The 12,492-nt window shown below is 39.2% G+C and overlaps 1 protein-coding gene across 2 annotated transcripts in view; it reads right to left on the bottom strand.

The window, feature by feature from the left end:
• Positions 1-12,492, bottom strand: part of STAG1 (stromal antigen 1) — a 434,712-nt gene that overhangs the window by 101,526 nt on the left and 320,694 nt on the right. The window lies entirely within an intron of this gene.

Here is a 12,492-nt window from a genome sequence, read left to right on the forward strand (position 1 = left end):
GTACCTAATCATTATAATCATTAAATAAAATTCAGAAAATGCAGATAAGGAAATAAAATGTCCACATTTTTTCCAACACAAAGGATACCCATGGTACCCTTGGATTATATACATAGCCCAAATCAGTTCAATTTTTTTAAAGATGTATAACATTTTTGTTGATATGCACTGGGAATATATCTGTTACACAGTTAAATTATTATAGTACGTTATTCTTCTTTATAGAATTGTCTATTTTATTTTAATTTTATTTATTTATTTGTAAGTAAGTTTTATGCCCAATGTGGGGCTTAAACTCAGGACCCCAGATCAAGAGTCACATGTTCCACTAACTGAGCCAGCCCCCAGAGAAATGTCCGTTTTAAATTATATTTTATCACCATACTTACAATACTGCTTCTTCTTTCTGTATAAAGTGGATTCAGAGGTCACACCATTTCTTTACTAACACAAATTTCCTATCTTTCCACTCATGTATTTTTTTTTTGTTGTTAAAAGATTTTATTTATTTATTTGACAGAGAGAGAGCGAGAGCACAAATAGGCAGAAAGGCAAGCAGAGGGTGAGGGAGAAGCAGGCTCCCCACTGAACAGGGAGCCCAACTGGGGCTTGATCCCAGGACCCTGGGATCATAACCAGAGCCAAAGGCAGATACATAACCAAATGAGCCACCCACGCACCCCAGTCACTCATTTATTCTAAAAGTTTGAATAATTTCTTACTTTGCCAGAATGTATTGTTTTTTCTTCCCCTATTAATATGCTTAATCTATTTCCTATTAATATGCTTAAAAATGTCTCATATGATTAGAGATTAACAATGACTAGATAAAGTATAGAATTCTTGGGCAGTACAAGGCCTAACAAGATGAAGGGATGGGTATAAGTTCATTCCTCAGAATTCAATCCTAGAGATGCCTCAGGAGGTTGAGGGAATCTCACAGAAACATAAAATCAGAGTGACCTATGCAGCAAAAGAAGACAGTTGCCATCAGTATAAGGGACTATAGTTCTGAATGAAAAAGAGCTGGTTGTCAAGGCTAGGACACACTTTAGAGCACTTTTTTAAAGTACATGGATCCCCCCACACCTCAACAATGTCTGTTCTAATTCTACTGTGAAGCAAAAACAGTATCCAAACATAATGTGAGAGGTTATCACTGGGGTTGTGCTGGAACCTAGAAGCACTGAGAAATTAACAGTAAGTGTAGGTAGACTGGCTAGCCCATGACCTACACTGTCCCTGTATTTCCCTTCCATATCTTGAGGGTCATGAAATTACCACTGAAGGAGGCAGGTTTTTCCCCCCAAAGATTTTGTTTGTTTGTTTGTTTATTTACCGAGTGAGCACAAACACATGGAGGGGTGGAGGGATAAAGAGAAGCAGACTCCCTACCGAGCAGGGAGCCCAGGGCAGGGCTCCATCCCAGGACTCCTGGGATCATGACCTAAGCCAAAGGCAGATACTTAACTGACTGAACCACTCAGGTGCCCCTGAAGGACATAGTTTTAAGATTGCTGAGGAACAGTTACAAATTACAACCACAGGCTTTCTGTCCTGAAGCAGAAGTGTTCTTTGTCCATGCGCAACTCATACCCCTAAATTACAAGGAGCAGCACAAAGCTAAGGCCCAAGTTTTACTCCACCCAATTATACATCATCAGCTAAACTACCTAATAACCCTCAGGAGAAAGTTAAACTCACAGGAAACAAAATTTAACAAGATATCTTAGGAATCCAAACTTATAAGTGAAAATAATCTATGCCAAAAGAAGGAAATTAGCAGGTAGACAGAAAAAGAATTTAAGGAGCTATAACAGGATGTTACATGTGACTTTATCTGTTGTTCTAAACAAGATCCCATAAGCCAAAAGAAACAAGGCCAGATCATATGAGGCAAATGCAGTAAAAGACTAGAAAGCTGATTTTGTGATTCTTAGCTCTTTACTTACCAAAATAATGTATAAATTAGGGGACTGAGCAATACAATGGAAGAAAGAATATGTTTCCAGAGAAAATGTCAGAGTACCATGTAACTCTTAAACCTCCCCAAGTGAAATTGGAGCACAAAGTTTCAGAGAACCACTTAAAATTTTATAAGCATCCCTTACAACTGTGAGGACGTTTAGGAAATGCTACCTGGTACAGAGCTTAGAAAAGAAAAAAGTGAAAAGCTGACTGGAGCAACAACCCATGGTAGTAAATTAGGAAGAAAAGCGGTAGGAGGAGTCAAGATGGTGGAGAAGTAGCAGGCTGAGACTACTTCAGCTAGCCGGAGATCAGCTAGATAGCTTATCTAAAGATTGCAAACACCTGAAAATCCATCGGCAGATCGAAGAGAAGAGCAGCAATTCTGGAAACAGAAAAACAACCACTTTCTGAAAGGTAGGACCGGCGGAGAAGTGAATCCAAAGCGACAGGAAGATAGACCCCGGGGGGCGGGGCCGGCTCCCGGCAAGCGGCGGAGCAACGGCGCACGAAATCAGGACTTTTAAAAGTCTGTTCCGCTGAGGGACATCGCTCCAGAAACTAAACCGGGGCGAAGCCCACGCTGGGTCAGCGTGGCCTCAGGTCCCGCAGGGTCACAGAAGGATCGGGGGTGTCTGAGTGTCGCAGAGCTTGCGGGTATTGGAACGGGAAAGCCGGCTACAGAGACAGAGCCGACAGCTCACAGCTCGGTGTTACCTTGAACCGGTCGCAGGCTCGGTGAGCTCGGAGCGCAGCCAGAGGTCAGGCAGACGGGAGTAACTGGGCGCTGTTCTCTGAGGGCACACTGAGGAGTGGGGCCCCGGGCTCTCGGCTCCTCCAGGCCGGAGACCAGGAGGCCGACATTCGTATTCCCGTCCTCCAGAACTCTACGGAAAGCGCTCAGGGAACAAAAGCTCCTGAAAGCAAACCCGAGCGGATTACTCACCCCGGCCCCTGATAAGGGCGGTGCAATTCCGCCTGGGGCAAAGACACTTAAGAATCACTACAACAGGCCCCTCCCCCAGAAGATCAACAAGAAATCCAGCCGAGACCAAGTTCACCTACCAAGGAGTGCGGTTTCAATACCAAGGAGAGCAGCAGAATTCCAGAGGAGGAGAAAGCAAAGCACGGAACTCATGGCTTTTTCCCTGTGATTTTTTCTAGTCTTGCAGTTAATTTAATTTTTTTTCTTTTTCATTTTTTGTTTTTTTCCTCACCTTCTGGTAAAATATTTTTTTTTAACTTTTACCTTTTTCTTTTTTAACGTTTTTTAACCAGTTTATCTAATATATATATTTTTTCTTTTTTATATTTTTCTTATTTTTTTTTTAATTCTTTTCTTTTTTTTTTCTTCTTTCTTCCTTTTTGAACCTCTTTTTATCCCCTTTCTCCCCCCTCACAATTAGGGATCTGTTCTAATTTGGTTAAAGCATATTTTTCTGGGGTTGTTGCCACCCTTTTAGTATTTTCCTTGCTCCTTCATATACTCTTATCTGGACAAAATGACAAGAAGGAAAAATTCAACACAAAAAAAGAACAAGAGGCAGTACCGAAGGCTAGGGACCTAATCAATACAGACATTGGTAATATGTCAGATCTAGAGTTCAGAATGACAATTCTCAAGGTTCTAGCTGGGCTCGAAAAAGGCATAGAAGATATTAGAGAAACCCTCTCGAGAGATATAAAAGCCCTTTCTGGAGAAATAAAAGAACTAAAATCTAACCAAGTTGAAATAAAAAAAGCTATTAATGAGGTGCAATCAAAAATGGAGGCTCTCACTGCTAGGATAAGTGAGGCAGAAGAAAGAATTAGTGATATAGAAGACCAAATGACAGAGAATAAAGAAGCTGAGCAAAAGAGGGACAAACAGCTACTGGACCACGAAGGGAGAATTCGAGAGATAAGTGACACCATAAGACGAAACAACATTAGAATAATTGGGATTCCAGAAGAAGAAGAAAGAGAGAGGGGAGCAGAAGGTATACTGGAGAGAATTATTGGGGAGAATTTCCCCAATATGGCAAAGGGAACGAGCATCAAAATTCAGGAGGTTCAGAGAACGCCCCTCAAAATCAATAAGAATAGGCCCACACCCCGTCACCTAATAGTAAAATTTACAAGTCTCAGTGACAAAGAGAAAATCCTGAAAGCAGCCCGGGAAAAGAAGTCTGTAACATACTATGGTAAAAATATTAGCTTGGCAGCTGACTTATCCACAGAGACCTGGCAGGCCAGAAAGAGCTGGCATGATATTTTCAGAGCACTAAACGAGAAAAACATGCAGCCAAGAATATTATATCCAGCCAGGCTACCATTGAAAATAGAAGGAGAGATTAAAAGCTTCCAGGACAAACAAAAACTGAAAGAATTTGCAAACACCAAACCAGCTCTACAGGAAATATTGAAAGGGGTCCTCTAAGCAAAGAGAGAGCCTACAAGTGGTAGATCAGAAAGGAACAGAGACCATATACAGTAACAGTCACCTTACAGGCAATACAATGGCACTAAATTCATATCTCTCAATAGTTACCCTGAATGTTAATGGGCTAAATGCCCCTGTCAAAAGACACAGGGTATCAGAATGGATAAAAAAACAAAACCCATCTATATGTTGCCTCCAAGAAACTCATTTTAAGCCCGAAGACACCTCCAGATTTAAAGTGAGGGGGTGGAAAAGAATTTACCATGCTAATGGACATGAGAAGAAAGCAGGAGTGGCAATCCTTATATCAGATCAATTAGATTTTAAGCCAAAGACTATAAGAGATGAGGAAGGACACTATATCATACTCAAAGGGTCTGTCCAACAAGAAGATCTAACAATTTTAAATATCTATGCCCCCAACGTGGGAGCAGCCAACTATATAAACCAATTAATAACAAAATCAAAGAAACACATCAACAATAATACAATAATAATAGGGGACTTTAACACTCCCCTCACTGAAATGGACAGATCACCCAAGCAAAAGATCAGCAAGGAAATAAAGGCCTTAAACGACACACTGGACCAGATGGACATCACAGATATATTCAGAACATTTCATCCCAAAGCAACAGAATACACATTCTTCTCTAGTGCACATGGAACATTCTCCAGAATAGATCACATCCTCGGTCCTAAATCAGGACTCAACCGGTATCAAAAGATTGGGATCATTCCCTGCATATTTTCAGACCACAATGCTCTAAAGCTAGAATTCAACCACAAAAGGAAATTTGGAAAGAACCCAAATACATGGAGACTAAACAGCATCCTTCTAAAGAATGAATGGGTCAACCGGGAAATTAAAGAAGAATTGAAAAAAATCATGGAAACAAATGATAATGAAAATACAACGGTTCAAAATCTGTGGGACACAACAAAGGCAGTCCTGAGAGGAAAATATATAGCGGTTCAAGCCTTTCTCAAGAAACAAGAAAGGTCTCAGGTACACAACCTAACCCTACACCTAAAGGAGCTGGAGAAAGAACAAGAAAGAAACCCTAAGCCCAGCAGGAGAAATCATAAAGATCAGAGCAGAAATCAATGAAATAGAAACCAAAAAAACAATAGAACAAATCAACGAAACTAGGAGCTGGTTCTTTGAAAGAATTAATAAAATTGATAAACCCCTGGCCCGACTTATCAAAAAGAAAAGAGAAAGGACCCAAATAAATAAAATCATGAATGAAAGAGGAGAGATCACAACTAACTCCAAAGAAATACAAACTATTATAAGAACATACTATGAGCAACTCTACGCCAATAACTTTGACAATCTGCAAGAAATGGATGCATTCCTAGAAACATATAAACTACCACAACTGAACCAGGAAGAAATAGAAAGCCTGAACAGACCCATAACCAGTAAGGAGATTGAAACAGTCATTAAAAATCTCCAAACAGGGGCGCCTGGGTGGCTCAGTGGGTTAAGCCGCTGCCTTCGGCTCAGGTCATGATCTCAGGGTCCTGGGATCGAGTCCCGCATCGGGCTCTCTGCTCGGCGGGGGGCCTGCTTCCCTCTCTCTCTCTCTATGCCTGCCTCTCTGACTACTTGTGATTTCTCTCTGTCAAATAAATAAATAAAATATTTAAAAAAAAAAAAAAAAAAAAAAAAAAAAAAAAAATCTCCAAACAAACAAAAGCCCAGGGCCAGACGGCTTCCCGGGGGAATTCTACCAAACATTTAAAGAAGAACTAATTCCTATTCTCCTGAAACTGTTCCAAAAAATAGAAATGGAAGGAAAACTTCCAAACTCATTTTATGAGGCCAGCATCACCTTGATCCCCAAACCAGACAAGGATCCCATCAAAAAAGAGAGCTATAGACCGATATCCTTGATGAACACAGATGTGAAAATACTCAACAAAATACTAGCCAATAGGATTCAACAGTACATTAAAAGGATTATTCACCACGACCAAGTGGGATTTATTCCAGGGCTGCAAGGTTGGTTCAACATCCGCAAATCGGTCAATGTGATACAACACATCAATAAAAGAAAGAACAAGAACCATATGATACTCTCAATAGATGCTGAAAAAGCATTTGACAAAGTACAGCATCCCTTCCTGATCAAAACTCTTCAAAGTGTAGGGATAGAGGGCACATACCTCAATATCATCAAAGCCATCTATGAAAAACCCACCGCAAATATCATTCTCAATGGAGAAAAACTGAAAGCTTTTCTGCTAAGGTCAGGAACACGGCAAGGATGTCCATTATCACCACTGCTATTCAACATAGTACTAGAGGTCCTAGCCTCAGCAATCAGACAACAAAAGGAAATTAAAGGCATCCAAATCGGCAAAGAAGAAGTCAAATCATCACTCTTCGCAGATGATATGATACTATATGTGGAAAACCCAAAAGACTCCACTCCAAAACTGCTAGAACTTATACAGGAATTCAGTAAAGTGTCAGGATATAAAATCAATGCACAGAAATCAGTTGCATTTCTCTACACCAACAGCAAGACAGAAGAAAGACAAATTAAGGAGTCAATCCCATTTACAATTGCACCCAAAACCATAAGGTACCTAGGAATAAACCTAACCAAAGAGGCACAGAATCTATACTCAGAAAACTATAAAGTACTCATGAAAGAAATTGAGGAAGACACAAAGAAATGGAAAAATGTTCCATGCTCCTGGATTGGAAGAATAAATATTGTGAAAATGTCTATGCTACCTAAAGCAATCTACACATTTAATGCAATTCCTATCAAAGTACCATCTATCTTTTTCAAAGAAATGGAACAAATAATTCTAAAATTTATATGGAACCAGAAAAGACCTCGAATAGCCAAAGGGATATTGAAAAAGAAAGCCAACGTGGGTGGCATCACAATTCCGGACTTCTAGCTCTATTACAAAGCTGTCATCATCAAGACAGCATGGTACTGGCACAAAAACAGACACATAGATCAATGGAACAGAATAGAGAGCCCAGAAATAGACCCTCAACTCTACAGTCAACTAATCTTCGACAAAGCAGGAAAGAATGTCCAATGGAAAAAAGACAGCCTCTTCAATAAATGGTGCTGGGAAAATTGGACAGCCACATGCAGAAAAATGAAATTGGACCATTTCCTTACACCACACACAAGAATAGACTCAAAATGGATAAAGGACCTCAATGTGCGAAAGGAATCCATCAAAATCCTTGAGGAGAACACAGGCAGCAACCTCTTCGACCTCAGCCGCAGCAATATCTTCCTAGGAACAACGCCAAAGGCAAGGGAAGCAAGGGCAAAAATGAACTATTGGGATTTCATCAAGATCAAAAGCTTTTGCACAGCAAAGGAAACAGTTAACAAAATCAAAAGACAACTGACAGAATGGGAGAAGATATTTGCAAACGACATATCAGATAAAGGACTAGTGTGCAGAATCTATAAAGAACTTAGCAAACTCAACACCCAAAGAACAAATAATCCAATCAAGAAATGGGCAGAGGACATGAACAGACATTTCTGCAAAGAAGACATCCAGATGGCCAACAGACACATGAAAAAGTGCTCCATATCACTCGGCATCAGGGAAATACAAATCAAAACCACAATGAGATATCACCTCACACCAGTCAGAATGGCTAAAATCAACAAGTCAGGAAATGACAGATGCTGGCGAGGATGCGGAGAAAGGGGAACTCTCCTACACTGTTGGTGGGAATGCAAGCTGGTGCAGCCACTCTGGAAAACAGCATGGAGGTTCCTCAAAATGTTGAAAATAGAACTGCCCTATGACCCAGCAATTGCACTACTGGGTATTTACCCTAAAGATACAAACGTAGTGATGCGAAGGGGCACGTGCACCCGAATGTTTATAGCAGCAATGTCCACAATAGCCAAACTATGGAAAGAACCTAGATGTCCATCAACAGATGAATGGATCAAGAAGATGTGGTATATATACACAATGGAATACTATGCAGCCGTCAAAAGAAATGAAATCTTGCCATTTGCGACAACATGGATGGAACTAGAGCGTATCATGCTTAGCGAAATAAGTCAAGCAGAGAAAGACAACTATCATATGATCTCCCTGATGTGAGGAAGTGGTGATGCAACATGGGGGCTTAAGTGGGTAGGAGAAGAATCAATGAAACAAGATGAGATTGGGAGGGAGACAAACCATAAGTGACTCTTAATCTCACAAAACAAACTGAGGGTTGCTGGGGGGAGGGGGTTTGGGAGAAGGGGGTGGGATTATGGACACTGGGGAGGGTATGTGCTTTGGTGAGTGCTGTGAAGTGTGTAAACCTGGTGATTCACAGACCTGTACCCCTGGGGATAAAAACATATGTTTATAAAAAATAAAAAATTAAAAAAAAAAAAAAGGAAGAAAAGCGGTATTGTGGACACTGCTGCTGTGCCCTTCAATAGATGAATCGATAAAGAAGATGTGGTTCAGGGGCGCCTGGGTGGCTCAGTGTGTTAAGCCTCTGCCTTCGGCTCAGGTCATGATCTCAGAGTCCTGGGATCGAGCCCCGCATCGGGATCTCTGCTCAGCAGGGAGCCTGCTTCCTCCTCTTTCTCTGCCTGCTTGTGATCTCTCTTTGTCAAATAAATAAATAAATCTTTAAAAAAAAAAAGAAGAAGATGTGGTTATATATATAATGGAATTTTTAAAAGATTTTATTTATTTATTTTTAAAGATTTTATTTATTTATTTGACAGGTCACAAGTAGGCAGAGAGGGAGGCAGAGATAGAGGAGGAAGCAGGCTCCGTGTTGAGCAGAGAGCCCGATGCAGGGCTCAATTCCAGGAGCCTAGAATCATGACCTGAGCTGAAGGCAGAGGCTTTAACCTACTGAGCCACCCAGAAGCCCCTATATAATGGAATACTACTCAGCCCTCAGAAAAGATGAATACCCACCATTTGCATTGACATGGATGGAACTGGAGGGGATTATGCTAAAGTAAAGTAAGTCAAGCAGAGAAGACAATTATTCTATAGTTTCATTCATATGTGGAACATTAGGGATAGTGTGGAGGATCACAGGGGAAGGGAGGGAAAACTGAATGGGAAGAAATCAGAGAGAGAAACAAACCATGAGAGACTCTGGACTCCGGGAAACAAAATGAGGATTACAGAAGGGAGGGGGTTTGGGGGGATGGGGTAACTGGGTGATGGGTATTAAGGAAGGCACACGTTGTGATGAGCACTGAGTGTTATACTCAACTAATGAATCACTGAACACTACATCAAAAACTAATGATATATGAAATAAACAAGGACACACAGGTGTATCATTAACAATACAAATCTTAAAACTTCAGATACTTCCAACAAAACAGGTGGTAAAGTCGAGTGTCTTGTTTGTTTGCTTGTTTGTTTGAGGGAAAGATCCTGGTAAGTTTGTGAAATTCATAAGGAAAGAGTAACTACGGGGTCAAATATTTTAAAAACAGACTTGAAAAGGAAAACACATCAAAGGAATAGGTACTTTAAATAAATTCAAAGTAATGAATGTAAATAAAGAACTATATACGCAATTACAGAGGTGTTTTTAAAGATTTGTTTATTTGAGACAGAAAGAGAGAGCTTGAGCTCATGAGCAGGAGGGGCAGCGGGTAAGGGACAATCTCAATCAGATTCTGTGCTGAGCCCAGAGCCCAATGCAGGGCTCAATCTCCCAACCCCGAGATTATGATCTAAGCAAAAACCAAGAGGTGGAGGCTTAAAGAACTGTGCTACCCAGGCGCCCCTAGGTAGTTATTCTTAAACATATAACTCAGAATTGACCAAACCACTCAGAACACATTCTCAAACAATACGATATAAAAATGACAGCTTAAAAAAAATCTGATTCGGAAAGAACAGAAACATACCACTGAATAATGCATAATTAAACCAGTAAACATAAATGTAATAAAAATATTTATCACTGAGTATCTATGAAAATACTTTGTATTCAAAAATTTTGGAAAGTAGTAAAGTAGTGCTTTAAAGTATATTTACTACTTTAAGTATAATTATTAGAAAACAAGAAACAAATGATGCAAAAGAAGATAGTACTTTAAAAGGAATAACGAGATAGACAAATCTCTGACATGATGATCAAGAAAAAGATACAAATAAAATAAAGGATGAAGAGAAATTATTAAGTAATAGCACAATTTTATGAAGTAATAAAAGTATCAACTACAGGGTGACTTGGTGGCTCAGATGGTTAAGTGACTGCCTTTGGCTCAGTCATGATCCTGGAGTTCCAGGATCAAGGAGGACTTGGTCCTGCTCCCTGTTTGGCAGGGAGTCTGCTTCTCCCTTCTGACCGATCTTCCCATCTCTCAAGCTCTCTCTTGTTCTCTCCCTTTCAAATAAATAGGTAAAAATATAAAACAAGTAAAAAGGATAAAAATATCAACTACAAAATTTAAAGACTGTGATGAAATTGATATATTTAGAAAGTTTATAAAAAGTCAAAATTAGTGCAGTAAGAAATAAAAGTTAGATAGATAAACACTGAATTAAAATTGTTAATCAAAGACCTTTTCCTTAAAAGAAATTCAAAACTAACATGGCTTTAACAAGAGAATTCTCTCAAATTTCAAGGAAGGATTAATCTCTGCCACAGAAAAAATGGTTTCAGAACAGAACGGCAAGAAACTACCAAAGACAAATTTTACAAAGAAAGTATAACCTTGATTTCAAAGTTGGATAAAGTACAAAAAATATTCTGTCAAATTTACACATAAACACAGATGAGAAAATCCTAAATAAGATTTTATATATAACACTGTACTCAAGCAAAACACAATAAAACCAAATGTATTATGTTCAAACAAGACTTATTCTAGAAATACATGGGTGGTATACCATTAGACAGTATCAATTTCATTCAGGCTCATCAAAATTTGAAAAGAAATTCCCAGAAAACTCAGAATACAATGCAATTTCTATCTTACATCAAAAAAATCTATCTCAGAAATTACAGCAACAAAGAACTTTAAATACTTTCCTAGAACAAGAAAAAAAAGATCCACTCTCAGTGGTAAATTTATAGTGCTAAAAGTCTGGCTTAATGCAATGAAACAAGAGAACAAAGCAAAAATTTTAAGGTTAAAAAAAGAGACAAAACTGAAATTGTTCGCTGGTGATATATAATAATTTACATATAAATCCAAGAGAATCAACAAACCATCAGAATATGTAAGACTTCTAATAAGTTGCACATGTAAGACTAACATAAAAATTAAACATTTCTATGTCTTGGCAATAATCAAGTAGAAAATATCTTTAACACTAAAAACTAATCACATTACAAAACCATAAAGTATTTAATAATTAATCTAACATATGAAAAAAAATAAACCTTGTGTAGAATACCTAATGAGATATGAATAGAGAAATGTATCATTTATATGCATAAGTGACATATAAAGAATAGAATTCTTTCCTAAATCTATCATAAAATTCAATGTTTTATTAGAGAGTCCTGTTCCTCAGCCACAGATCCCAACAGTTAAAACCAGAAACAAGACAAGAGAGCTTAAATCTAACCAAACGTTCAAAAGAGCAGGCAGATAGCACGTAATCATGGGTAAGGATCAGTATGTGTTTAGCCCACATAACGGGCTGAATTATTACACTTTCTTCAGGCACTGATGAAGGTGTTTTTGTAGTGACCAGAACATCCCTTTTGGCAGACCAAAAAAGCTCTGGTAGCAAAAGAATGCCTGGAAGACCACATCCCTCACATCCCCTTCCCTGCCCATTATGTGGCTGAACACATACTGACCATCAAACCATGACTGTGTGCTCTCTGTCTGCTCTCTTGCACATACACCCCGAACCTCTCTTTACAGAATTCTAGGTTTCCACTTGCTGGTGAGGTTGGTTGTTAAGACCTGAGACTACCATGTCCCCCGCTCCCTTTCTCTTTTCTAAGTTTGTTCATCTCTTGAGAGTTAATGGCCTCTCTTGCAATGAGTTTATCAGAATTTGTTTGTCAACAGTGTTGGCAAGCCTAGCTAGGAGCTATGTTTTCGATTTGTCCAGCCCCTTCATTATTCCCTGGAAGGAGTAGTTTGGCA

The sequence above is a fragment of the Mustela erminea genome, chromosome 1, assembly GCF_009829155.1.
Source record: "Mustela erminea isolate mMusErm1 chromosome 1, mMusErm1.Pri, whole genome shotgun sequence".
NCBI lineage: Eukaryota > Metazoa > Chordata > Mammalia > Carnivora > Mustelidae > Mustela > Mustela erminea.